The 21468-nt window shown below is 37.2% G+C and overlaps 1 long non-coding RNA gene across 1 annotated transcript; it reads right to left on the bottom strand.

Moving 5' to 3' along the window:
- Positions 1-5979: 5979 nt before the first annotated feature.
- On the bottom strand, positions 5980-6126 carry LOC123652415. The gene is made up of 2 exons (XR_006741750.1): positions 6090-6126; positions 5980-6057 (listed from the first exon to the last, which is right to left on the bottom strand). It is a non-coding gene; the product is annotated as an uncharacterized LOC123652415 (long non-coding RNA).
- Positions 6127-21468: the final 15342 nt, after the last annotated feature.

Here is a 21468-nt window from a genome sequence, read left to right as displayed (position 1 = left end):
AGGGAAACCCACATGAATGTTGTTTTCATCCACCAGTAGATATTTGAGGAAGATAATTCATCTCCTCATAGTCCAGTGCCCCAGGTCTGTCTTTTAAAAGGCATGCCATCTAGTGAAATTGCAATTACTTTTGTCCTATTCAGTCTTGGTTCAATTTGATCAGTAACTGCTTTGAGATATCTAGTGAAAATACAACTATTCATTTTTTTTTTTTGAAAAATGCTGTAAGTGGATTACTTATTTTAGTTGGAAAACAAAATGCCATGTGACTGAAGCTCGATGAAAAGCAGAATTTGATTTAGCTGGAGGATATTAATTGAGAAATTATATATTGTTCTAAAACACAAAAAATATGCTGATCTGTGAGTTAACAAATATTTTTAAGTAATGGACAAATAGTTGTATTTGAAAATCATTATAAAACAACAAAAAGAAAACTAAACTGCTTTTAAGATCCATTACTACTCCTTTTTCTTTCTGTAGTACCTGATGGCTTCTCTCCTTTTTCCTTTCTGTGTAAACTTATTTCCTGAATCTACTTGTCATAGCACCACCCATGAGCCAGTCAGAGCAAGCGTGGAGACTGTTGGGATCTCTCCCAGAGGCTGCTGACCAGGCTGGTACACTTAAGTCTTAGTTGCTAAGGACTGTCAACTGTTCCTTTTCTCTGGGGCACCGCCCTCAGCCTGTGGGCTTCAAAGTGCCCAGGAGGCCTCTGACAGCCAAAGAGTGATTGCTCTGAGAATACAAAACACGGGACCCCTTGCCTCAGGTGGAGATGTGGAACCAGAGGTCTCTGTGCATGGGGACCTTCTAGATTATCTGAGACCCCATCCTTCCTCCAACCTTTCCCCTTCTCTCTACCACTTTCCTCACTCCCTTACAGTTTCCCTAAAAATGCCCCCATTAAAAAGTAATGCAAAACTAATCCATTTCTCTATCAACCAGAGTTGTTATGCTGTAGGAATAAGGTGAATAGGCATTTCAAGGAGAACAAAGCGGGGAAAGCTATTTTGTGCAGAGGGACAGCATACGTACACATTCAGAGCAAATAGGTAAATAAAAACCAACCTAAAGCTGCCATACTCAGGGAGGTGCTATCGGAACCTGTAGTATAAATGGAGGCAGGGCAAGAAGTGGGGTCCTGAGGAAAGCATGTCTATAAAGATGCAGCCAAGTCAGCTTCTGAGGGGCCATCTAACCTCATCCCCACTAAAAACCAGAGAGGCTTGCTCTGGGGTCTGAAGTTGGGGTGAATCCAAATACCTTATGTTAAGGCTAAATCCTTCCTTCTCTGTGATTTCTTGTGCGCTTTCCTCTTTCATGTGTGCGTTCCAGTGAGTGACCACAACAGTCACAGGTGTGGACTTCCTAAGAAAAAGCGTCATTTGCTTTCCTGGGACACGCACAACTCAAAACCAGCACATCACTCTCTGTCATTATTTGCCCAAGTTACTCCACACCTGTCTGACAGTAACATGCATGCCCAAAGTGCTGGATATACATATAAGACAAGGGGGTCATTGTCCAGGATGTAAATACTCAACTCTGCAACATACCTAAGATGTCCTCTGACTCTCCCAAGCCCCACAAGGGCCTTGAGCTTTCATGCTACCTGCAATGTGCCTCTCTCAGTGAAATTCCCTGTGTGTTGCTGACATTCACGTCCCAGAGGTCTTTCTCCTGGGAGCTGTCTGTGGAGCCTGAATAAGTGATTCCAAGAGAAGCTTTCTTCCATCTGAGCAGCAGTCAGACCAGTTTAGACTGGCCTAGTATGAGAGCTGGTCAGGAAATTCTGTGATAGGGACATTGAGTTTTTGAATCATAGATTAGCCCAAATTAGAAAGATTATATTTAAAATGTTTGCAGAGGTTGGGAATTGGTCCTGTGGATCAGCTTAGTTCACCCTGAAGTCTTCACAACCTCCCCTCCTTCCTCCCCCCTCCCCCTGCCACCCCACAACTCTATTCAATGGAGAAATTCAGGTGAGCAATAGTGGATTTGTCTCCAGATTACTAAAGCAGGTCATCCTTCAGAGTACCTGTTGGTGGGAAGGGCTACAGAAGTCAGGGCTGACCAGTGGCTACTCATCTATATCCAAATTCTATCATACTAGCTTGCATTTTATTTTTCAATTACATTCAATATTATTATTAGTTTCAGGTATACAGCATAATGGTTAGACAACCATATATTTTACAAAGTGGTCCCTATGATCTTGAATTTTGGTTGTAGTACATTTTTCTAATTATGATCATAGTACATTCTGAATGCAGAAAATATGCAAAATAGCACATGTAGAGGTAAGGAATTTTATTGTAATGCTATCACCAATAATAATAACTGCTTATAGTGACAAGTTAGGACACCTTGATGTTGCTGATTAGATGTAATGCTTTCATTGCTGGAGAACTTGTGAAATAGCACTCTTGATGCAAGTGTTTTGCTGGATCCTCAAGAAAATACCATTCAAATGTAAAAGTCCTGTGTGCCATAGATAATGACATGTAGATGTGTGATCTTTATCACAGTCCTGACCTCCAGTCCCTTAGCCACCATTTTTCCAACAAAGCAGTTGAGGATGGAAGAGAACCGGACTAGTGTAAGCAGATCTGCTATGCACATTTCTTCAAAATACAATGTGGGTTTCTTTTGGAGCAATGTGGTACTAAGTATCCATGCATTTAATGTTATCAATTTTATTTTTTATTTCTTTTTTTTAATTACAGTTTTCATTCAATATTGTTTTGTTTCAGTTTCAGGTGTACAATATAGTGGTTAGACAATCATATATTTTAATGTTAACAATTTTAAATGTGCATTCTAAGAAGAAGTTTTTCTCTTATAGAAATCAGTCTGTGGGATTATATTAGCATTCTCTCTCTCTCTCTCTCTCTCTCTCTCTCTCTCTCTCTCTCTCTCTCTCTCTCTTCCTCCCTCTAGAAAGTGAGAACAAGTTAAAATAGAAACAATAAACATTGAATAAAGTAAGTAAGATAATGTTCCTGAACTTGAAAAACTCAAAACTCAAACAATGTAAAAATAAACTATCTATCAGTTGGTCTTGTAATTATCTACCATGTACTCTCTCTAAAATCACAATATGTGTGTTTTTAGAAAATTAACAGAATTAGGCCAAATTTCAGTTAAAACCTTAAAATAATATGTTTTAAAACTTTGTTCTTCAAAATCAGTGAATACATCTTCTGATGAAATGTTCATGAAATATTTATAAATTTGACCAAACACTAAGCCACAAATCAAGACTCTGTGTATTTCAAAGTAGAAATAATAGAGATAGTTGCTCTGATTACACTGAGCTGGAACAACAATGTAATAACAAAGTAAATTATTCAAAAGTTCCTAACACTGGAAATTACAAAAAGAAACTTCTTAAAACAGTTTAAAAAAATATCCAAACCCGAGTTGAAGAATGTTTAAAAATCACAAAAGCTATTCATAACAGAAATTATGAGATAAAGTCATAAAGTTTTAATTAAAAATAGGAAAAAAATAGTAACAACAATCTAGGGGAAGCAGAAGGATGGATTTAATAAAGATAAAAGCAGAATGTAGTCAAATAGAAATAAAAAAAGTGGCAGAACTAATAAATAAATCACACCTAAATCTTTGAGCAAACCAATAAACTAAATCATGCAGAAGTAGAAAGCACAAATGCATAAAATAATAAATGGTGAAAAGTAAATCACCACATATTGGGGAAATTAAAATATTAATAAAAGACTTGTGTTGTTAAAATCTGAAAATTAAAAACCCAGGGGGAAGTAAAAATATGTAAAGGAAGTTACACTAAATTAAATTTACTTCACCATAGAATGTCTACAGACCAGTTACTATGGAAAAAATAGAGTTGTGAAAAGGCTATTTATATAAATGCTTCAGCTTTAAGAAAACCACCAACTTTTAAAAAAATATATATTTTATTGATTTCTTACAGAGAGGAAGAAGAGGGATAGAGAGTCAGAAACATCGATGAGAGAGAAACATCGATCAGCTGCCTCCTGGACACCACCCCCCCCCCCCCCGCCTCCACCAGGTATGTACCCACAACACAGGTACATGCCCTTGACCAGAATCAAACCTGAGACCCTTCAGTCCACAGGCCAACGCTCTATCCAAACCAGTTTGGGCAAGAAACCTATTACTTCTAACATACTAATGGATAACAGGAGACAGCCATAAAATCATTTCCATAGGTATTTCAAGGCCTTTGATAACATTTAATATGTATCATAATTTTAAAAAATAAAATATTAATGCATGGATATTCTTTAAACATTATCAGATACAGATACCAAAACCTAAAACTTACTTTTTTTTTTTCTTTTTCTTTTTTTTTGCCAAGGAAACAAACATTAGAAGCATTCTTATTAGAATTCTAAAACAAGGATGGCCAGCACTATCATCATTATGATATCATTTTTGAAAATGTCAGCCATTGCAGACAAGTGAAAATATTTGATAAATGAAATGAGAAAGGGAATCATAACTTTCACTATTTGTCACTGATGTGAATATATAATTGGAAAACTCAAGATTCAACTGATAAAAGCAACTACAATGATGAAATTCAGATAGATTTCTAGATAATAATACAAAATCTATATGTAGAAATCAATAGTTTTCTAATTTATAAAAAATAAAAAATGGAAACAAAATAATTGGAAAATATCTTACTTGAAACAATTTAAACATTGATAAAATGCCTCTTAATAATAAACTTAACAAGAAACACTCTCTGAATGAATAAAGAATATTTTAAGACATTCTCAAAAGATTCAAAGAAAAACTTGGATAGTAATACAGTAATTTTGACCAAAAGACTCATATTTGTACAAATGTTAGTTCCCCCTAATTGAATGTTGCCCCAGTAATAATAATGCATTTTAAGCTACATTTTATATGGAAAGTATTTTTTAATAAAAATCTGAAAAAGATAAGTAATATGAAGATACCTGATTAGCATATTAAAATGTATTCTAAAACTAGACAAAATAAATGTTATACAAAATTGTAAGTAGACAAATTAACAAAAATAAAACCAATGATATACAAAATGTTATTAAATAAAGAGAATTTTAAATAACCAGAACTAATAAATTAAACAATAAATGTGGGTCTTCTTTCAGTTCAAAGTAATCATCTAGAGAAAAAAAATTTACATATAACTTACATTTTACACTAAGATAATCTTCAAATGTATAGAATATATAAATGTAAAAAAATGATCTGCTTCCTTAACTGGTTTGGCTCAGTGGATAGAGCGTCGGCTTGTGGACTGAGGGGTCTCAGGTTGATTCTGGTCAAGGGCATGTACCTTGGTTGTGGGAACATCCCTGGTAGCGGCTGTGCAGGAGGCAGCTGATGAGTTTCTAACTCTCTATCCTTCTCCCATTCTCTCTGTAAAAAAAATCAATAAAATATATTTTTTAAATGATCTGCTAATTGTACTTTAAAAAAGTATATTGACAGGAAAAATGTTTTATAATATAGGAGTGGGAAAGGCTGATCCAATTATAAAGACAATACCCAGAAGCCTTAAAAACTTCATAAATTTTATTATATTAAAATCAAATTTATGAATACAAAAACATAAGAAAATAAAAACATAAATATCAACTGCAAAACATTTCCAAAATCATATTACAAAGAATTAATTGGCTAATTGTGAAAATAATTTCTATTAATAAGAAAAATGAACTAAATGAAAAATTTAGGACAAAAGTTTAATGGTTTCACTGAAAGTAAAATTAAATTGGCTAAATATCACTTAATACAAGAAAAGCAAAGACCCAGAAGTGATGGGTGTCCCAATTAAGCCCCAATTAATTGATTATCTGTCTAGACTTAGTGGGACAAATGCAGGTGACCAGGAATCAGCAATAAGGGCCTATTTCCTGGTATTCCAATGTCTAGACAGCTGAGCCGAACTGGAACACATGACACACAGACAGAATGAGTATGCGATCACACAGGGTTTATTTACCTGTCCCTAGTGGGTCCTAAGCTCCGGCAAAGGCCACCCGGTGATGCACACTGAAGGGCAAAGGCCACCCGGTGATGCACACTGAAGGACAGACGATGAAAACAGAGACAGGCAGGTGGCCGCAGTGGGTTCAGGTTCACAGTAGAGCAGTCAGGGGCTCGTCTCTCGGAGTGAAGTGGAATCCTCCTCATTGGGCAGGAGACCACAACTGAAGCTGGTCCCGGGGTTATATGGTCCGCCGTAAACAACTGTGTCCTTATCGGTGGGCCAGACAGTGTGCCTTATGCTGGGAGCAAGGTGTTTACACTTTAAGGGCTCAGAGCTTTTACATCAAGATATTGGGGAGTTCATTAAATTTGGAAGTTACAGAGAATTGGGGGTTTCCATACAGCAAACATGTCACACAATAATCAGAGGGCTTATATTATTATAAGAATGGGGCTATGTTAAAAGGCCACAGAGACTAGCATGAAGAAGCTCTCAAAAGCCAAATATGAAACTTTTTCAATCAAAAAAAGGAAATAGTGAATCACTATACATAGACTAATGTAAGATTCCATAGTTCCAAACTAATATGAACAAGAGAGTCAATCAATCAATCAGTAACTAAAAAATAAGAGGTGAGGAAAGAAAGCTCCTTGGAGTACATTTCTACCTACTCTAAGTAGAAATGAAGAATTGCCATTTATATTCACCTGTAGATTCTACATTAGTGGGTGAATGTATGATTTAAAAATATTTGCATGATCTCAAAGTATCTTCCAGAATAGATCAGTAGGTACAAAGGGAAAATTACAACACAGTGGAAAATCTGCCAGGGACCAATAAAGCAAGTGATCAAGTTTCACATCCTAAGTAGCTGAACCAAATCTACATCGTGCCTTGCCACTGCAATGAAAGACACACCATTATGACTGAGGTGTTCTTACCACAGAATTTAGTAAAAAAAAGAGACACGAGACAAGGCAAAGTTGGAGATTACACAAAATAACGTGGCAGTTCTCTTAAGGTGATGAAAGAGGGGACAAAGATCTTGAAACTATTCCAGATTAAAGGATACTAAAGTATTATAGCAACTAAATGCAATGTATAGTGCTAAATTTAATTCCAGATCCACATAAAGACACCAGTAGAGTATTCGGTGAAATTTTGATGAGGTGTGTAAGTTGTTATAGTTTTCCAACCATGTTAATCTCCTGGATTTTGTAAAGTATTAATATCTGAGGGTATTGTTGATGTTTACACCAAATTTCTAGTAATTTTTGCATGTCTGTAACATTTTTGAAGTGAAAAGTTAATTTTAATAATTAAAAAATCCCAGAAAAATACTTTAATTATAATACTGGTAGGAAATCAATAGTTTTATAACACAATATTGGCCAGTGTGTGAGAAAACAGAAACCTTAATATATTATTAGTCAGAGTAAAAAATAGTACAATCTCTATGGAGTGCATCAAAAATTAAATCTCTGTAGAACTGAAATAAAAATTTAAAATTCATATACCTTTTAGCTCAGATTTCCTACATACATATGGGATCTTATTCTCCAGTTAGCCTTGCATGTGTGTAACTGGTAAGTGTACAAGGAATGTAGTGCATCATTATTTCTAAAAGGAAAATCCTAGAGACCACATCATTTCCATCCATAGAGGACTGTTTAATTAAAAAAATATAAATTAATATATTCAATTTAATACTTATAAATAAAAGAATAAGTAAGTGTTTATGGAATAATAATATCTACACATAAAGTTAGATAAAAATGGCAATATTCATAAAATTTTACCATTTGTAACCACATTGCCTATATAATAAAAGCCTAATATGCTGAGTATCCAGTTGTCTGTCTGGTCATCTGTCTGGCTGTTCAACCAATCAAAGTGTAGTATACTAATGATATGGTAAGGCTGTTCAACCACTCTTTATGATGTGCACTGACCACTGGGGATCAGATGCTCTGACTAGTAGTTTAGCTTACTGTTGGGGTCCAGCTGGTTGGGACTGAGCAAGATGGGTCAGACATGCCCTGAGACCTCCCTTGGTCCCTCCCCCGCTGGCCAACCTCCCACATGCCACCCCAGCCCGGATCGTGCACTAGTGGGATCCCTCAGCCTGGCCTGCACACTCTTGCAATCCAGGACCCTTTAGGGGATGTTGGAGAGGCAGTTTTGGCCTGATGGTAGAATGGCAAGTTGTCATAACATGCACTGACCACCAGGGGAGACATTCAATGCAGAAACTGCCCCTCGTGGTCAGTACACTCCCAGAAGCCAGGCTCACAGCTGGTGAGTGCACTGGTGATGGCAGGACCCTCTCTCACCTCTCAGCAGTGCTAAGGATATCCAGCTGATGGCAGTTGGACATCCTACAAGGGCTCCCTGACTGCGAGAAGGTGCAGGCCAAGCTGTGGGACCTCCTGAGTGCACAAATTTCATGCACTGGGCCTCTGGTGTGTGTGTGTGTGTGTGTGTGTGTGTGTGTATGTGTGTATACACTTTTTTTGAAAGGAAATGTAAGAAACACTATTTTAATTGATAGCATGTTAACAGTTAAAATAAAAAAAATGTATTTTTTTATTATATAAAGAGAAAATAAACTCAAAGGTCTCATACTTGTTATCTAGTTGTGTCACACTGGTAACTTTAGTACATATATCTATTCTGTTGAGATTAATTTGCACCTTAATATTATATCAAACTAGAGGCCCAGTGCATGAAATTTGTACACCAATAGGGTCTGTAGGCCTGTCTGGCATCAGGGCCTTCTGGCTGCTGGCTGGGGCTTTCCTTCATTCCACACTGTCCCCTGGTGGTCAGCACATATTATAGCAAGCAATCAAACTCCTGATTGGTTGATCTCCCGGTAAGTTGAACTCCTAAGAGGACAACTTGAATATTTACCTTTTATTACATAGGATTATCTGTCAATATTTATCACTTTAATTATTGGCTTTATGTTTTCATTATAATTATTCTGACACTATTATTGTCTGGAATGCTCTAAATATTGGACACATCAAATGTTCTCATTCAAAATAATATGCGTTGCTTTTATTGGCAAAAATGTAAAATGCTTTTATTATATAACAAAAATAAGGTTTTGTTTTAGTACTCATGCTAGTTTAACTACATGGGCTAAAGTGCATTAATGGTTACAAGTAAAATAGGGCTCAAAATTTATTAAAATTCTGTAATTTTAATTTAGTACCATATTTCCACATTATGTACACAAATTTCATAAAATTATTATCTTGTGAACAATTATTTAAAGTGGAGAGAATTTGCCAAGTATGGCTTATAATTAAGTATGACTTGATATAATAAAATGCACTTAACTAATTTCACTAAGCTAAAAAGCTTTATTATCCTTAATCTTTGATTCTAGAAATGGAAATGAAGCAGGAATTTCAATTTAGCATAAAAAGCTATAAGAGTGTGTGCATATACTCACGGGGCTTTTATCTCATAAATTTGGTACTCTCTGCCAAGTCCAACACTATCATTGAAAATTAATTTGATATCAAAAGCTCTAATTGTGTTGCAATTAAAACCCATCATTACCGTCCTTTTTAGGAAGGGAAAGTGTCCAACCCCTACTTGCCAAGGTCTGAGTTCTACAAGATTTTGTATTAGAACAACTACTAGAGACACTTAATAAAATTTGAAAATAAGAGTCATAGCCCAACACAACATATAATAATATGTTGGTTGTATTTACATATCCTCTCCTTGCTACAGAACTATAAGCCACCAAATGTCCCATTATACTTCTTTTTTAAAATATTTTTAAAAAAGGGATAGGAGAGTGATAGAGATCCAGAAACATCAAAGAGAGAAAAACATCCATCAGTTGCCTCCTGCACACCCCCCACTGGGAATGTGCCTGCAACCAAGGTACATGCCCTTGACCAGAATCAAAATGGGGACCCTTCATTCTGTAGGCTGATGCTCTACCCACTGAGCCAAGCTGGTCAGGGCCCATTATACTTTCACAATAAGGAAAAGGGAAATGGTATTAATGAGCCCTATCTCCTACAGGTTATGTTCATTGCTAAATATTTAACAACATGTTCAAAATATTCATGAAGTATAAGGACTATTAAAAGCATCTAAAATAAGGAAGCTGTCAAAGAGAGTTCTATAATCCTATAATTTAGGCTAGGTTAAAAGTGTAGCACAACTCAACCAAAAATCAATTGCACACTGTAGTGTGTGCCAACTGCTTCAAGCAAAGTCTATTTTCTCCCATTGTCCCCACCTTTGCCCACCTCAACCTACTGCCACTCCTGTTTCCCTCTAGCTATTAACACACTGTTTTCTCTATCATATATATATGTTTTCTCTATCATATATATATATATATATATATATATATATATATATATATATATATATATATAGCATAATATGCTAATTAGACCAAACAGCTGAATGTCCTTCCAGACATAATTATCATTCCGGATGAAGCCACCATGGCTGGTACTGAGGCACAGGCAGTTAGGGGTGGTTAGGCAGGCAGGCAGGTAGAGTATTAGGGGCAATCAGGCAGGCAAGCAAGAATTTAGGGGTGATCAGGCAGGCAGGAGAGCAGTTAAGGGCAATCATGCAGGTAGGCAGAGTTATTAGGGGCAATCAGGAAGGTAGGTAAGTGGTTGGGAGTCAGCAATACTGGATTGGGAGAGGGTACAGGCCAGGCTGAGGGACCATACTCCCTTCCCCCCCCCCCCCCCCCCCGTGCATGAAATTTGTGCACCAGGCCTTTAATATATACATATATATTTTTAAATCCATTCACTTTCATTCATTCAGTCCAACACGGTTACACCATTCCCCTTAGACAGCTGTCAGTCTGTTCCATGCATCCATGCCTCTGTTTCTTTTTTGTTTATCAGTTTATTTTCTTCATTAGACTCCACATGTAAGAGATATCATATGGTTTTTGTTTTTCTCTGAGTGGCTTATTTCACATAACATAATCTCCAGATCCATCCATGATATTCCAACAGTTATGATTTTTTAAAAATGGCCAAGTTTTATTCCATTGTATAAAAGTACCAAAGCTTTTTTTTAGTTTTCTAGTGAAGTCTTTAGGGTTTTCTATATACAATATCATGTCATCTGTGAATAATGATAGATTAACCTTATCCATATCAATTTGAATGCCTTTTTTTTCTTTCTTCTTGCTTGATTACTGTCTGGGACTTCCAGTTATATATATTGTATATATGAAAGTCTAGGCAATTGAAGGACCAAACCAGACCAGTCAACTGATTGCTATAATGCGAACTGAACACCAGGGGGCAGAAGCTCAATGCAGGACCTGGCCCCTGCTGGTCAGTGTTCTTCCACAGTGGGACCACTGCTTGGCTGATTGAAGGGTTCCAGGCACCAGGCTCACAGCTAGCTAGCGCAGCTGTGGCAGTGCAAGCCTCTCCCGCCTCTGCAGAAGCGCTACCAAGCAGCGGTGGTGGTGGTGGCAGACACAGCAGGGTCAGGATGAGTGGGAGCAGCATAGTGCCTGGCCCAGGCTCGGGCTCCTCCCAGCCACCTGTTGATTCCTGCACTACTACATCTTGACAGGTGGCCTGTGGGGATCTGGTGGAAACCAGCAGTGCAACATCCCCCTAGGGATCCTGGATTGCAAGAGGGCACAGATCAGGCTGAGGGACTCCACCAGTGCATGAAACTGTGCACTGGGCCTCTAGACTATAACAATAAAAGCATAATATGCTAATTAGACTGGGCATCCTTCTAGATGCCCTTCTGGATGACCTCCAGGACAAAGCTGGGGCTGCAAGGGAAGCCTGGTACTCAGGTGCCTGCTGGCAGCTGGAGGGAAACCTGGGTCCCGGGTGTCAGCCCCTGCATATGAGTGTGGGTGCCAGCCCTTTCTGCATTTCTGCCCTTCTTACCAATCTCTCTGTGTTTTCTGCAACTGCAATAATATTTCAGTTCCCCTTCAGTTGGTTATGCAAGTTTATTGCCTTATGATTTAGCTATAAATCCAGTTTGGTGCCAGGAGCAGGTAGGTATAACGTTCACCTCCTTTGCAGCCTTCTTGAAATCCCCCTTCATGTCTTTCCTCTGTATGCCTCCTCAAGCTCAGCGAGTGACTGGATGCAATTAGGGTTTATGCTCTAGTTTGGAATAATTATTATAAAACTGTAATGTGCTTATGAAACATGTAGAGACCTTGTTAAAATGCATATTCTGATTTAATAAAGCTAAGTTCAGAAATTCTGCATTGCTACCAAGTCTTGGGTAATATCTATGCTGCTGTTCTGTGGGCCACACTTTGAGTTGCAAAGCACTCATGCCTTCTCCACTTTTTCTGGGACGTGCTGGCTCCAAGCTTATTAAACATCCACCATGCCGATTGCTTTTCCAGAATTCATACTGTGGCCTCAACAGTTGGCTAGTTTAAACTGATTCTAAACTTTGCTAATATTATGGGTCTTTCTTCACTATACAAGTAGTGTATCTTTGTTATAACAATCAGAAAATAAATACAAGCAAAATTGAATGTTAAATTATAACCATTTACCTGATAACTACATTCAGAAAGAAAAAAAAAGGACTTAGAAAAAATGTTGCCATATGTTTTTCCAGAATTATAATGAGCACACAGCTTAATATCTTTGTGGAACATTTCTTAAAATATGTTTGTATTGATTTCAGAGAGGGGAAGGACGAGGGAGGTATACAGGGGTAGAAACATCAGTGTTGAGAGAAACATTGATAGGCTGTCTCTGGCCCACACCCTATTTGGGATTGAGCTTGTAACCCCAATATGTACCTTGACTGGAAATCAAACCAAGATCTCCTGGTTCATGGCTTGATGTTCAACCACTTAGCCACACTGGCCAGGCTGGGATTTATTTATTTATTTATTTATTTATTTATTTATTTATTTATTTATTTATTTATTTGTGTGTGTGTGTGTGTGTGTGTGTGTTAATAAATATACATCTACCCCATCATAAAAGAATCAGAGAAACTTGTTATATTCCATGCAAGCCTACAACTTGTAAATCACTTTCTTTTTCTGGAACTCAGTTTTCTCACCTGGGAAATGAGTGAATCAGGCTAGCTGACAGGTCGTTTTCCAGATCATTCACTAGTGAAAACCACTGGTCCTTACATCTTTATCTTGATGTTTTGAATTGCTGCACACCAATGATTCTATCACAACTTGTCATAAATTTCTATAAGAATAAGGGTAAGAAAATAGAAAGCCTGCACTCTCCACTCATCTCAAAGATTTAGCCCTAAAGGAATCTGCAAAGAGTAGCAATCAAATGAAGCCTCCAGAGCATGACCAAGGTGTGCAGGGCTTTTCCATGTCTTCACCTGCTGCTGCCTGAGCAGTTGAAAGCCATCTATGCCTTCCACTGAAGAAAACTTTTTGCTTGGATGTACATGTGTTTTGAAGGACACATAAAATGTGCAGAATACTGTGATGAGTTTAAACATCTGCAAAAACAATATATCTGGTTATTCATGTATTCTTTTTAAGTTAATTAGTTGATATTTTGCATGTAAATAAAAACGCTATCATTTCATTTTCTGTCAGAAGTTATTCTCTTTAAGTACAATTAAACCCAACTAAAAATAAGTGACATGTTCTCATGTACACTTGCATGAAGCAAAGATCAACCCTAGATAAGAAATTAACTGAATTTGGGGATGGGTGGATGAGAATCAATTACCTGAGATGACCTCCACCTCTCTGCAGATACTGAATGGCTCTCCTATTCAAAGTGTACGTTCATTTTCCTAGATTCTCCTGTAAGAAGGTAGGCTTTTCACCTGGCTGATTGATCTATCTATTTAATGAATTTAGAATCTCTCTCCATCATGTGCCAGTTGGTCACTCTGGACTCTCACCTGCCCCTTGAACACTAACTGCCCAGTTAGCCCCTTCTTAAACCACCTCCTCATGGAGCAGATTCTCCTTCCTCTTCCCTCCCACCTCCCTTTCTTTCTTCTTTCATCTGTTCCTGCCTCCTGCCCTTCCTTTCCTAGGGCCATGCCTTTTGCTCATCACCACTATGCATCACTCTTGCTGCCTTTTAATCTTTCCATTTCTTTCTAATTTAAAAAAATGTTCTTTTTAATTTTCCATTTAAAACATTGTATTTATTTTTTTTCTTTCTTTCATTTGTTCCTTCCAGTTTTGCCTTAATTTCTCATATAATTTATTCATTATTCATCTTGACTTCAGTAATCCTCTGATTTTTTGCTAATTATTCAATTTTCCCTTCATGTCCTGAATCCTTTTAATGTCTTTTAGTTCATTTTAAAGTAATGAGCAATAGCATCATTTTGTTTTGTGGGCAAATCTTTATAGCTTGCTCCTAAAGCCTGTAAAGAATTTTGTCTGCTCCTAATTCTCACTTTTATCTAAGACCTATGATTAAGATTTAACTTCACAGTTATTTTATTGCTCCAAATCTGTTTTTCCCCCGTTATTGTTATCTTTATTATTCAACCAGAGAGAAATAAGCAGTATGGTTTATGGTGATTTGAGGCCTTTCTGTTTTTTTGTGTTTTTTTTTTAATGTTAATATAGTTTTTCTGATCTTTTTGATGAGGCAATGCTCAATTTTAATCCAGCTCTCAGAAGTTTCTACTGAATGGGGACACACACAAAGGGATTCTGGAATCTTCTTTGCGAGTTCTAAGGGGCAAGGCTCTGTGGTTCTTTAGCACTTCTTCCCCTGGCCCCTAACATGGCCAGGTTTCTGGGGAGCAAACCCCTCTCCAGTTTCAGCCGCTCTTCTCAAGTCGGCCCATGATGCTGTACAGAGAACACATGATGACTCTTTGAGGCGACTTCTCAGTTCCAGTGAATCCCACCCTCACTGCTTCCTCTGTCTTCTTCCGGTATAAACAGTGGTGCAAGGCCTGACTTGTGGCTATTGTATTTTGCAGTTCATGGAAATACTTTGAAACCTATGTCTATGTGTAAATATTGTACATGTATTTTTCGTTTCCCTATGTAGTTGCCGTCTGTTTTACTGCAGGAATTCAAGAGACTGAAAGATCTTGCAAGGGTCTGATGACATCAGAAGAATGTAGTCTCTTTTACAAAGCATTGCAATTGCAATAAGTGTGTGGCTTAGGTTTCTTAAGTTGCCTTTTAGGGCCTACATCATATAGTAGCATATTTGGCCAATTTTTTTTTTTCTATCACTTGCATCAATAGCAAGTAGTGGATTTTAGTAAGGAAGAAATGTCACTAACCCTTTAGTATATGGAATTTATGAGTGATGTTGTTTTTATTTTTGGGAAAATGGTGTTTAAGCAGTATGAAAAAACTAAAGCTGTCTATACAAAGTCATGACCAATCTAGTGAGATGTGAGTTAGACACAAAATGGAAGTTACAAAATCTGAATCACTCCAGAAAAAATGAAGAGACTTAATCAACTCTGATCAGTTTTTCAACTTTAAACATCTTATGAGGATAGGGACACATTTGCAGACTCAAGTCTTGAATGAATGACTGCCCTTCCTCTGAAGGGCCAGCTTTCTCCTCCTGGTATTTAGCTAGCTTAATTAACACCTGTTATTACAATTTAACTCTCCAGTAATCATGCATTCTAATGAATATGTTGAAATCACAGAATCTGGTAGCGTTTTTCCTGATATGCTTGACAGAAATAAACCCAGAATAAAACTAAATGGTTGCTAATGGATTGACTGAATGACACCATGCATTGTGTAGCACTCTTTGGTTTGTATCAACATGCCTCAATATTGTATACCCTTCATTCCATTCAAGACAATAGTGTTAGAAATTTTATAGAAAAGGAACTTGAGGGTCAGAGAAGATATAGCTCACTTCCTGGTTCATGTGTTTTGCTGATTCTACTATTCAATAGTTTCTAAACGGATGACTATTTTTATGGAGATTTTGAAATTCATCTCTCTTTTTGCTGGCTTAAGAAAATTATGCTTTATGTGTAGGTATCATTTTCATAAATGCATTTATTTCTGCTTATGTTTCCCATATGCTTATTTTATCATGTTTAGTGATTCTCTGTCTAATAAGGCTGGCTTCTAAGAGATATGTTCAAGGATTTTCTCTTTGCAGTGAATGTATTATAGAAAGCTATAATATATTACAAGATAGATGGCCTGACATGTGCTAACTACTCTGCTAAATTCATTCACAGAGTGTTCTTTTTGATAGCCATACCAACTCTGTTACATTTTTATGGACTAACCACTTTATAGGTTGGAGAAGTTAAATTACTTTCCAAAGGTCACAAAATTAATTAAGAAATCAGAATTCAAAACCATATCTGTGCTCTAATTAAAGTGATTTCATATTAAAAAAAAAATTAAAAAGCCTTGCTCATTGTGGCCTCACTCCCTGTGTTAGGATGTAATGTGTGAAATATACCACATTCCATTTTCCCACCAAGGTCTTCTTATTGGGAATATTCCTTTTCTTTTCTTTTCTTTTCTTTTCTTTTCTTTTCTTTTCTTTTTTCTTTTGGGAGGGTAGGGGATGTTGCTTTTATTACTTATGCAGGTATGTTTTTCTCAATTAGATTTTTAAAAGAACTAACATTTTTATAGTATCATAGATATTGTCATCATATCAATTATAAAGAATAACTGTGCTAAGTAATCAAATGTTTGGCATTGAATAAAAGCTTTTTTTTCTCTGACAATGATTTAAAACCCTTATTTTACAAGTGGTGCTCTTTAAGGATACAAGTGGTGCATGTTTATATCCTAGTTAGCTCTGAAGCATTACTGTATTGGTATTCTGGGAATCAGAGAGCAAATTCTTCAGGGAAAATTTCACAGAGAAATACTTGGTATTTCATGGGCTAGAACTGAATGTGAGTATGTAAATGAGTCCACTAAGTTCCAGGAGAGGATTCATCTGAAAGTAAGAGTCACACCTGGCCAGTATTACCCAGTGGTTGAGCCTTAACCCATGAACCAGGAGGTCACAGTTCAATTCCCAGTCAGGAAAAGAAAGACAGACAAATTGATGAAATAGAAACATTGATGAGAGAGAAACATTGATCAGCTGCCTCCTGCAGGCTCCCTAATGAGAATCAACCCTGAAACCTGGGCATATGCTATGACCAGGAATCAAACTTGTGACTCCCCAGTGCATAGGGCAATGCTCAATCCACTGAGCCACACTGGTTGGTCAGAGCTCTTAATATTTTGACATATTTGCTATGAGTCATATTTTAAAGAGCTAAACATATCTGCAAACATAAGCCCCAAAACAATTTTGAGTACCAAATATTATGATTCAGAATATATTTTATTATACCATATATAGAATTAAAATAACTACAAAATTACTATTGTATATAACGTTTATGGATTCATAAATATGTGCTAACCTACCAAAATGTTCATTGGAATTATCTAAGTAAATAAGAAATAATGTTTATATATAAAGCTGGGTGATGACTGTGTCAGGTACAGTTTCTGAAAAAATAATTTCAGACAGTGATTTATGGACCCTAGAGAACAATTCCTAAAAGAAGTGAGGAAAGAAGGATTGAGCAGAAGGAAAGATAAACTGCAGCTCAGTTACAACTGGGCACCCTGTGATGGTCCTTAAAGAGCCGAAGACTCTTTAGAGGTTTCCAAACTGACATAAAGGTGTTGAATATTGAAACTTTTGCCTTGTCCAGTAATAGGTTTTAGGCTGACCCTTTGAAGAAGGTGAAAGCTTTGGCAAGTCAATTTAGCCAAGAGCAATTCCTGTAGTGATACGCAGCTCTGAGTCCTGGCTGCTAACAGGGTCAGCAATGGGGGATGTGTGAGCGCCTTGGTTCTGCAGGCGGATCTGTGTAGTATACCACAGCATCCACTACCTGATGCACCCTGTGCTGTTTTAGTATTGTCTATTGGTATCTTGGCATTCAGGGGGAAAATGAAGAGAATAAACATAAAAAATAACCTTCTGATTCCTAGTAAAAGAACTTCTCCAAGTGTTCTTCCAGCACATACACACACCACATGCAATATGAGCCCCAGCTGTAATATATAGTCACTTAACAATTTTATTTTCTGTTTTCTCTGTGTTTAGCAACTGAAGATTATCTTCTCTGTCTTTCTCTCGCAGGTTTTAGAATGCCTTGTTATGTCTTTTGACAAAAGTACAATTTATTCAGCGTCATTAGGTTTTTGTTTCAGGGGAATTTCAGTTGGCCTTCTTGCAGGAAGGTGGCTTTGCCCCCTCAAAGTGTCAATTCTGAAGTGATTCTAAAAAAAAAAAATTACCTCAGCCACACGAGGGGATAGGGTTAGGGTTAGGGTTAGGGTTAGGGTTAGGGTTAGGGTTAGGGTTAAGGACCACCAGGGAGCAGAGTCCAATGCAATAAACAAAAGAGCCTTTTCCATGCTAGCATGGGCTCTGTCCCATTCACACCACCGGCAGCATGGCAGAAGAGAGCGAATTTCGCCCAGTCCAGGGGTTTTACTCCGGTCGGTGGTGATGTCACTGCCTTGGCTAACCCTGATTGGGCTGAGTCCAGTTACAAAATGGAGGATAACTCCGCCCTGCCCCACAATGGAGTCAGGAGCTCATCCTCGCTCCGCCCTGCCCTCTCAGATATAGTACTCTTTTCTTTAGTCATCTACATTTTTCCTCCCTCTGCTCCGGTATAAAAAGTTTCAATTCCATAAACCACTGCAAAAATCCATTTTGCTTTTTGTTTTTCTTAGTTAGACCACATGGTCCATATGCTTGCTAAATAAGGGTCAGCAAACTATTGCCCCAGGGACAAAACTGGATTGCTGTCTTTGTCACCCAGTGAGGTACCTTCGTTTACATATTGCCTGTGGCAGCTTTCCCTACAGCAGCAGTGCTGACAGGCAGGACACAAAGCCTCAAAGATCACCACCTGGTCCTTTACAGGGAAAGTTTGCTAAGCCTGCTTTAAAAGCATTGCCCACTTTTACATTTGCTTTGAGAAAATCTGTATGTGGGGATAACATGCCTGGCCACTTGACCTGTGTTTACTGTTTTCAAACAGAAACTTACAACTTACTAAAGCCAGTTGTCAGGGGCAATGCTTTCTTAAATCCCTGTAAGGAAAATCTTAAGTGTAAGAGGCTCCTACAGGGAAGCCATATCTTGGTCTAAAATATGTCTCCACCACAACAGGGAACAAATTGGTGTTCAGCCATGCTTTTACAGCTTGCAGCAATCAAACCTTACTGACAACTGCTCAGTCGGTGTGGCTCAGTGGTTGAGGGTAGACCTATGAACCAGGAGGTTATGGTTCAAACCTTGGTCAGGGTGGATGCCCGGGTTTCATGCTCAATCCTCAGTAAGGGGCATGCAGAAGGCAGCTGATCCATGATTCTTTCTTATCATTGATGTTTCTATCTCTCTTTCCCTCTTCCTTTCTCTCTGAAATTAATAAAAGTATATTTAAAGAAAAAAGTTACTAATGACTTAGGCAATAAACATAAGTGATCTACATATGTATACAAACATATATGTGCACAAAAACAGGCCTGATATTATTTCCTCCATATGAGCTGGCTGCTTGCCTTCTGCAAGGACAGATCCCATGAGAATGTCACCCAGAGCATCGTGTTTTGTGCTGATAAGTATTTGTCTTTGTACATTTTACTAATAATCTCCATATTGTTCTTTATAACCTTTTCTAATAAAGTCTAGTTTGAGAAATATCATCAGCACACAAAATCTGAATAAGGCAGGCAACTTTTATAATTTGATCTAGATATATTAGATATACATATACATATATGAAAATATACATATGAATATGGATATGGGATTGGAGATGCATAAACACATACCTATTCTTTTGCATCTTTCCAATTACATAATTCTCCCTCTTTATTGATGCTGACTTTTTCCTGGTTTTATGCCAGTTTCTTATTAAATGGTTACTCTGAATAAATGTATCTCCATCCAGATCACTTAGGTGTCTGTCCATCTATAGAGTGGACTAATTTTCCTTATTTTTTTTTTCTTGTAGTACTGCTTGGTTTCTAATAGTATCCTTTGATCAGACCCTAACCTTAACAGTTGGTTGGTGCTAATTGACATGGTGAGTTCTGAGGTCCAAAACTTTGCTGCAGGAGCAGGCCATGTAAGCTGCTTAGCTAGGGCATTTGTCTCTATTCTGATTTGCTTGTTGAAAAAGTCTCTGAGCTGAGATGATTTCTCTCTATGACTTTGTTGCTTGAACAGGAAAAGCATCTCTTCTGGTCAATTGCTGTCACAACAGAAGAGAGAATCTCTCCATCCTAGGACTACTTCCTGTGGCTGAGGATGCAGCTGGAACCTTCACTGTCTCCAGACAAGGACTCACCAGTATTACCCATCAGCAGTGCCAAGAGGGATTCCAAGTACTGTTTCTTATCTTGCCTCTTTTGATGAAAAACCATAACCAGATTCTCTAGAATTTCCTATATCTAGCTCCTGGTCAGTGTGAGGTGCAAGTCAGCCCCTGGTGAAAGTTATCTCTCTGTTAGACCTATTCTATACATAGGGGAATTTTTGCTTGAAGCCTTGGCATGAACAATACATCCCATGACTATATAAAATGTTTCCTTTAGCTTTAACTATAATTTAATGGTGAGAGAATAGGGAAGTGGGTGGCTAGATGCTTTGTTTATACTTTCATCCTATAACATAGACTTTAATTGTGAGATTTCCTCCACTTTCTGCCTTATAAGCCAGTAATTTTCAAAGCATTATCTCAAATAGGAACATAAAATTAAGCTCTCACAAGATACATTTTGGTAAAATAAACGCATTAATAAAAAGAAAAGAAGGAAAGAAAATATACCTTTACAGCCTCCGTCTAATTTTTACTGATTATATATGGTGATCCCTTTTAGACAATCAGTTTGTGGGTTTATAGTTTGAATATATGATGGACTGGAAGAAATAAATAGAAAACATATCTTCTTGTGATTCAGCAGTATCCCTAATTATTTTAACAATTTATATTTTTATTTTTTGTTCTCTTAATTTCTTGGAGGGACAAATACTTCATTCACTCTCCTTTACATCAATTTTAATAACTATATGTTTATAGTATATAGAATGAACATTTTATCCTTTATAGTCTCAATATTCAGATGCTTGCTCTGTCTTACACAAAGCTGTTATTTTTCATTCAGTAGATCTGGGTAATGCAGATAAATGAAACTTATCTACAAATAGCCAACCAGCACTTATGAAGAAACAAAAATATTCTGACCTACACAATGTACACCTGAAACCTGAGTGGACACATCCTTTTAGATCTGAGGTAAAATTTAAAAATGATACTGTTGATTGAAAAACAGCTGAATTCTACTTCTTAAGCATTTTCTGTGAACCAGCACCATACTAGGTGTGTGACATACATTTTATGCCATCTTTAATTTACCTTGTTAGATAATGTTTATCTTCCCTGCCTTCAGAGAAATGATTCATATAATGTCA

The sequence above is a fragment of the Pipistrellus kuhlii genome, unplaced genomic scaffold (assembly GCF_014108245.1).
Source record: "Pipistrellus kuhlii isolate mPipKuh1 unplaced genomic scaffold, mPipKuh1.p scaffold_m20_p_15, whole genome shotgun sequence".
Taxonomy (NCBI): Eukaryota; Metazoa; Chordata; class Mammalia; order Chiroptera; family Vespertilionidae; genus Pipistrellus; species Pipistrellus kuhlii.
This window is presented reverse-complemented; position numbering and strand designations above follow the sequence as displayed.